This window comes from Lygodium microphyllum, chromosome 24, assembly GCF_053477565.2.
Source record: "Lygodium microphyllum isolate KBCC chromosome 24, Lygodium_microphyllum_v1.1.10, whole genome shotgun sequence".
Classification (NCBI taxonomy): domain Eukaryota; kingdom Viridiplantae; phylum Streptophyta; class Polypodiopsida; order Schizaeales; family Lygodiaceae; genus Lygodium; species Lygodium microphyllum.
In genome coordinates, this window is record NC_141158.1 from 6,705,889 (window position 1) to 6,714,064 (window position 8,176).

Below are 8,176 nucleotides of genomic sequence, written 5' to 3' on the forward strand. Positions count from 1 at the left end.
GAGGAGCTCAAGATCAAAGCCCTAAGTAATGTGGAAGTGCCCAAGCTCAATACCAATTGCCAGGGGGTCTCAATAGACCATAAACAAGTGCCAAGTGGGTGAGGAGATATTGTAGATCTCTGTCATGCTAGAAAAAACGTCTGTCAACATGGTGTGATTGTGTCAACTATAGATATGGGGCTAGGGGGCTGCTACGAAGGTTGCAAGTGGTGGGGGGGGGGGTCCTCGAGGGGCGAAGGAAGGCCACAAATCAAGCTAAGTAAGCAACCAAGCTCTCCAATGGCTGCCACAAGCTCAAACCTTGCTGTGAACATGTGAGCTGAAAATTGAGTGAGAGAAGAACTCCCATATCTCGTGTTGATGCTGGGAAGCACTCATGAAGGACCAACTTTGATACCAATTGAAAGGTGAGAAGGATCGAAGTTTTCTTGGAAGAGCTATGGCGAGAGAGCAAGAGTAAGAAAGAGAGAGAGACCAAATGGAAACTCCAACCGGTCACGATGTGTGACCATGCCTTCCTTTATTCAAATTTTCACTAAAAGAATAAATAATAAAGTGACGATGATGGGTGTCCGCCACTTGTAATGTGTGGTGGCATGTACTGTTAGTGTAGTAATACACAGGCGATTAGGTGGAGGCATCTTTACCCCCAACAAATCCAGCCATTCATTGGATGGAAATAAATCGTATAGGGAAACCTAGGCCACATGGACCCTACATAACCCATCCATTGAGTGATGCTCCAGTCCACTGTGTGGAGGAGCCAAACGATGAAGAACCTTATGTACATTCCTACGTGTTGTATGACGAAGAGGGCAATGCAATCCTTATGGATTACCGACCTGTATCAATGATAGGGTTAGGTAGAGGTAGAGGCAGAGGCTTTGGGGGGCAGACCCAAGAACCAATCTCGTGTTGGACTTGTGGACATCCAGGACATATCTCCTCACGCTACCCCAAATGAGAGTAGGCCAATCGAGAAAAGGCCGATATTAGATGCCCAAAGTGTGGAATCACTCAGGTGTTTGCCAAATGCCATAGACGAAGATCACCCTCTAGTGTGGCGAACAAGCCATTTGTGCCATTGGGGCTGTTTAGAGTTGAGACATTTAACGAAGAGGACACGCCCATCTTGCTACATGTCATGACCCATGCGTAGGTAAAGTAGACCAGCATATCATTGCCTAGACCCAACAACTTAGATGCATTCTCAATCGGAAAGAAAATTCGAAGGCGAGGGAGAAAGAAAGCTGAGCAAAGGTCATGCTAAAAACTCAGAGTGCTATGATGCTACATGCCAGAAAAAAGTGGTAGATGCAGAGGCAAAAACATTAGCTCCAAAGACAGTCGAGAAGGGGAGTGCAAAGGTCAGAGAGTATCTCAACCTGAAGCACCAACTTGAGGCTATCAAAAAGGAGTGGGTGAAAGAAGCCCAGGAGCACCTGAAGAATGTTGAGCCCATATTTGAAGATGAGATTGATGATCTCTCAAGTGTAAGCATGCTAGCCTCACCTCCACGACCAAAGTTAAGGGACGCGAGTGTACCACAAGCTCTGCTGCTTAAACAAAGCCTACATGCTACTGGCTAGAAAACAAGTCAGAGATATTGGCCGAGAAACACAGAGTTAGGAGAGAGGCAAGCAGCTAACAGCCTCCTCACCTTGCTAATAACCACCCCGATGACTCTAAGCCTAGGATATCTACTTAGGCAACATTCGATGCTATGGAAAGAATTGAAGTAGTGGATTGAAGGACCAATGGAGCAAGGGGCAAGTGATCTACATGATCATGATGTGGTAACACAGATACCCAGCTTGACGCTGCACTTGGTGCCTAAGTCCGAAATACATGCAATCTTGCTGGTCCTAGCTCTAGGAGACACCACAAGAAAAGGAATTGTGGATATGGGAGTAGGAGTTAGTGTGCTGCGCCACACAGTGCTCCAGGACTGGGGTAACCCACTTGTTGAGAATGCTAGGTTTAATGTCACCCTAGCCAATGGAATGAAAGTGCGGTCATTTGGAATATTGAAGAATTGGCCATTGAAGATTGCATGGATCCAATTCTCTGTTGACTTTGTAGTCATGAAGGGAGCGGACTATGACATCCTGTTAGGCCGACCTTGGATGCACAATGCACGGGTCATAGAAGACTGGAGCAACAGTTTGATCTTCCTAGGAAATAAAATAGAGGTAGTAAGAGTGGAGATGGATATATGGAAGGCCACACCAATTGACCTAGACGCCATCTCCACCATGCTGAAAGGTGACATACAGATTAGAAACTCTTACGGGCTACTCACAAAGTATATCCCTTGCCTAGAGGATGAGTGAGATTGGATGCATGTACTTGCTACAATCGATCTGCCATTCTTAGAGAGGAGGAGGAGTACAAGCGAGCTGCAGAGAGAGATAGAGTGCCCAAGAAGGAGCGTACAGTGCCAATCTGCATGATGGCCAAAAGGTTAAATGGACGATCCAACCCCATCAAACTCCATGCCCCAAGTAACAAGCGAGAACTCTTGAAGATCCTAGAATATATGACAAGCAAGCTAGTGGGCAATCAGGCTGCCAACCTTAAACCTCTCCACAATCTCTTGGATGAACATAAGTGGCGATGGACCAGAGTGCATGACTTAAAATTAATGTAAAATTGGGCCTTACCCATTGACGGGAAGGAAAGACCCTATCAAGACCTAGGAGATGATGAGCAGTCAGAGGAGGATAGCTTTATCGAAGAATACAATGATTGCTCTTCCTTTAGTGATGGAAGCCAAGGAGAGTTGGACACAGTAGAATATGACACTAAGGGAAAGGTGATAGAGAAAATTCAAGCTGACTCCAAACCGTGTAGAAAGAATGCCTTTAGAATCGAGAGAGGAGTCATGTGCATGGATTGTGACCAAACCTGACTAGAGCACATTGTCAAGATTGTGGGAGAGAAGGAAGGAGTCTCACTTGAAGCTTTCTTGCTTGCACAATGGGAGAATACACACAGAGATGGAGGCTGAAAATAGTTTTCCACTTCTTAGTTGTGTAAGCCAAAAGAACTCACGTACATAGAAATAGAAGAACCCTATATATGGGTCTCAAACCAAACTCAACTAACTAAGGTGGCATACTAACTGAGCCACGAACTAGAGTAGATAAGGATAGCTGTCATCTAGCTATTATTCATGGGCGGTGTACCAACCGCATCTGCAACTGACAATTCGGTGACATAAATACACAACGGTCACCCTGGCGTATCACGAGTGGAGCTCGATATCTCAACACTCCCCCTCAAGCTCAATTCCAATTCCTGCACACCAAGCAGGTCTCTGAACTTGCGTAGCTTCTCTGCACCCAATGCCTTCGTAAATATGTCAGCTACCTGAACCTCTGTGCTGACATAAACTAGATCAATAAGACCTAGTAAAACCCTCTCCCGCACATAGTGATAATGCACCTCAATGTGCTTTGTTCTAGCATGATAGACTGGGTTATTTGCCAAGTGTATACTACTCATGTTGTCACAATAAATGACAACTGGCCCATCTATAGGCTGATGCATATCATAAAGTAGCTTATGCAACCAAGCTACCTCACATGCAGCCATTGCTGCACCCCTGTACTCAGCCTCTGTGCTGGACAAGGCAACAAGGAGGACGTAAGAGACTACGTCACACATGTACGTAGCCTCTTTAAGAGGATCCCGGCCGTAGCCTCTTTAAGAGGATCCCGGCCAATGAGTGACCTAACAAAAAGGCTGTGTCTATAGTGTTCATAAATGGAATCCGTAGCGAGGAACTCTACAAGGCCTTGGCTAGTAACTCCACACTACACAGAGATGTGCTGGCTAGGGTTTTTGATGAAGCAATAAGGGCAGACGACCAGCTTAAGGAGCGAAGCATGAGGAACACCAGTCGGGACGGTGCAGGTGAGAGGGCTTTAGAGTGGTCAATGACGTTGGGTGAGAGAGAGAGAGCTCTAGCGCGTGGGATAAGGGAAAGGGAGCCAACCAAGGCCATGACCTGGCTAAGGTGAGAATGGAGTTTGTGCAGTTGCAAGAACAAATAAGGAAGCCTACGCGAGCCCACCTACAGTGTATACACTGGTGGAAACCACCTCCCAGCCGAGTGTCAAGATCCTAGATCTAGACCATGTTCAAACTATGGTAGGTTCGGACATGACGCGTTGCACTGCAGAATTCCCAGGAGGTTTCCGTATGCACAACAATACAACCCTCCTTACCTAGGCAACATGCCATCTAACTTCCTTGGCAGGGGAATCCAGCTGGCACTCCCAGTACCAAACGATACGAGACCAGTCATCCCTAGGCTAGAGATGAACCCAACAAGCATACCCAGACCACCAGGACCCTACGTAACCCAACCACCGAGTGACGCTCCTGTTCATTATGTGGAGGAACCTAATGAAGAAGAGAGCTACGTAAATCCATACATCTCCTATGACGAGGAAGGCAATCCAGTCCTGATGGACTATCGACCGGTGCCAATGATGGTGCTAGGCAGAGGAAGAAGCAGAGGCTTTGGAGGACCAAGCCAGGATCCAATCTCATATTGGACCTGCGGTCATCCAGGCCATATATCATCACGCTGCCCAGAAAGGAAACATGAAAATTAGGACAAGGCTAACCTTAGGTGTGCCGAATGTGGGATTATGCACTTGTTCCGTGACTGCCCTAGGTGAAAACCATCAGCCAGTCCAGCCAACATGCCCTTGGGGCTATTTGGCGTAGAGACCTTTGGTGGAGAGGACACACCCATCCCACTGCATGTCATGACGCGAGTGCAAACAAGAAGAACAGGCATCTCACTGCCTGGGCCAAGTAACTTGGACGCAGCCTCGCTAGGAAAGAAAAGCCAGAGGAGAAGGAGAAAGAGAATAGACGCAAGGATCACTCTTAAGACTGAGGAAGATACAACCTTAGTGGCGGGAAGAGGGGTCACAGACGCCAAGGCAGAGATCTCCGCCCCCAAGACGACGAAACTAGGTAGTGCCAAGGTGGGGAAATACCCTCATCCCAGGCGACAACTCGAGGCTATCGCCAAAGTAAAGGAGTGGGTCAAGGATGCCCAAGAACACCTTAAAGATGTAGAACCCATATTGGAGGATCCGATGGAGGACCTTTCTAGTGCAAGCACACCCGATTTGCCATTGCGACCACAATCGGGGAATGCACTAACACCACGAGAGATGCCACAAAGGCAAGACCAGGAAGAAGCTTATCAACAAGCTAGCCACGACATGTGGCCAAAGAGTGGTGATTGAGGAGAAAGCCAACTACCCAGCAACCTCCTCACCACCATAGTAACCACCCCAGTGACCATTAATTTGGGAGACCTGCTTCGGCAACACCCTCCATTGTGGCGAGAATTGAGGCACTGGGTAGAGGGAAAGGGGGAGCATGCTGCTACGCAAATTCCAAGCCTAACGTTGCACTCGGCTCCAAGGTCACTGCACATCAATGCTTTCTGGGAAGGCACAAAGATGCATGCAGTCCTACCTATCTTAGCCTTGGGGATGCAACACGGGAGTACAGTTTTTCGTAAACTTCATTGTCATGAAGGGGGTGGACTACGACATACTACTAGGCTGGCCATGGATGAGGAATGCACAAGTGGTTGAAGACTGGGGAAACAACCTCATATTCTTGGGGAATAGGACGGAGGCGGTGAGGGTTGAGATGGACACATGGAAGACTACCCCAGTCGACCTCGATGCCATCTCGACCATGCTAAAAGGCGATGCCCAGGCGTGCAAGCACTATGGGAAGCTGACCAAGTATATTCCCTACCCTGAGGACAAGAGGGATTGGATGCACGTCTTGGCAACCATTGACTTGCCATTCTCAGATGAGGAAGAGTTGTATAAGCAAGTGGCTAAGACACCAAGCATGCCAGCAGAGGAGCCCACTGTGCCACTCTGCATGATGGCGGGGAGCTTGCAGGACCCAGGGAGACCGGTCCTGTTCCACACCCCCATGAACAAGCTCGAGCTTCAGGGAATCGTAGGGTTCTTAACCACTAAACTGAAAGGCAGCGAAGCAGCTAATCTAAAGCCCCTAAGCGATCTCTTATCTCGGCCTGAATGGACCAAGGTGCATGATCTCAACCTATCATACAAATGGGCTTTAATCACCAACGAAGAGGAGATTGGAGAGAAAAACCTAGGGTATGACGAGCAGTCGGAGGGGCAAGATTCCGGTGATGAGGAGTATGAGCACTGTCGCTCTGAGACACGGACGAGAGTGAGGAAGGGTTTAACATGATAGATTATGACACTGAAGGGAGAGCGATCGAGCAGACTGAGGTAGACTCTAGGCCGAAATGGGAAAGGGATGGAAAAGGAGTCATGCGGATGGAATGCGATAGGACCTGGCTGGAGAAGGTGGGAGCTATGGATTATGAGCAAGTAGGGGTGGCACAATCGTTGGTAGTCCCAATACTGAAGACGGAGTCACCTATTGAACTACGACCCCCGAGCAAAACCCCTTCCTCAAGTGAGGGATGCGAGTTTAACTCGGAGTCTGAAGTCAGCACAGAGAGTGATCCCGAAATACCCCAACCCTCTAATGTCAGACGCACTAAAGGGGACTTGCCAGTCTACTTAAGGCGTAAGCGGATTAAGGAGGGGACCAAGAAGCAAACTAGAGACTTAGAAGGAGAGAGGCAAAAGAAACCACAGGACCTACCCAAACGCTTCACAAAGTTTAAGAAGGGTGATAGAGTGGTGGTTCTGCTAGGAGCAAAGAGACAAGGGCAAGCCAGGGAACCAATTGAGGGACCCGCCAAGGTCAAGGAAGTTGACTTGGTAGAGGAGGGAAAGAAACCACGACCCGTGTTCATTGCAGACGACCTGACCAAGGAGGAGGAGGCTAGGCTGGTTGCTCTCCTGCGGGAATATGTCGATGTGTTCGCTTGGTCCTTGGAGGAACTAAGAGGAGTCGATCCTAGGGTTGTGACCCATAACATTCCCATGGTCCCAAAAGCGGTGCCAATGAAGCAGCGACCATATCCTATGAATCCCAAACACGCTCATGTGATGAAGGAAGAGATCGATAAGCTCATGAAGGCGGGATTTATATATGAGATCGAGCACACAGATTGGGTATCGCCCATAGTGATAGTTATGAAAAAGAACGGCAAGATTCGAGTGTGCGTGAATTACAAGAAGGTGAATGCCACTACGAAGAGAGACAACTACCCTTTGCCATATATCGAGCACATGCTAGAGAGAGTAGCAGGCAAAGAAGCTTACAGCTTTCTAGATGGATTCTTAGGCTACAATCAAGTGCAAGTGCATCCTGATGACAGGCACAAGACTGCCTTCGCCACGGAGTAGGGTTTCTTTGCCTACATCGTTATGCCCTTTGGGCTAATGAATGCTCCTGCAACCTTCCAACGATTAATGTGCATGATCTTCAAGGATATGTTGTGACACGAGCTGGAGGTGTTTGTGGATGACCTATGCGTACACTCCAGTTGGGCCAAACACGTAGAGAGGCTGGGAGCTGTCTTCGAACGATGTCGACTATACAAACTCTCGCTGAACCCCTTGAAGTGCCAGTTCTGGGTGAAGCACGGATGCATCCTAGGGCATGTAGTGTCACGGAATGGTATTACCACTGACTTCTCAAAAGTCAAGGCCATCACCGACCTCCCACCGCCCACCAATTACAAGGGCATCCAGTGTTTCCTAGGCCACACAGGATACTACCGACGCTTTGTACTAAACTACGTGCTGATTGCTAGACCATTGTACAAGCTACTAATTGTATTCAAGTGGACTAAGGAGTGCTAACGTGCGTATGAACAGTTAAAGAAGGCCCTCACCACTACACCCATCTTGCGAGCCCCAGACTGGAGTGTAGCATTCCATGTACACATAGATGTCTCCAAATTTGCCATCGGAGCCGTTCTATGCCAACCTGGTGAACATAGAATTGATTACCCCATGAGCTTTGCTAGCAGGCAGCTCACCGAAATAGAAATAAACTACTCCACTACAGAAAGGGAAGGGCTAGCCATGGTGTTCGCCGTGAAGAAATTTAGGGCATCACCTGTTGGCCACACCCTTGGTCTTTTACGTGGACCATCAAGCCCTGCTGTATCTTGTAAACAAGCCATGCGCCACCGGCCGCATAGCAAGGTGGTTACTTTTCCTGTTGGAGT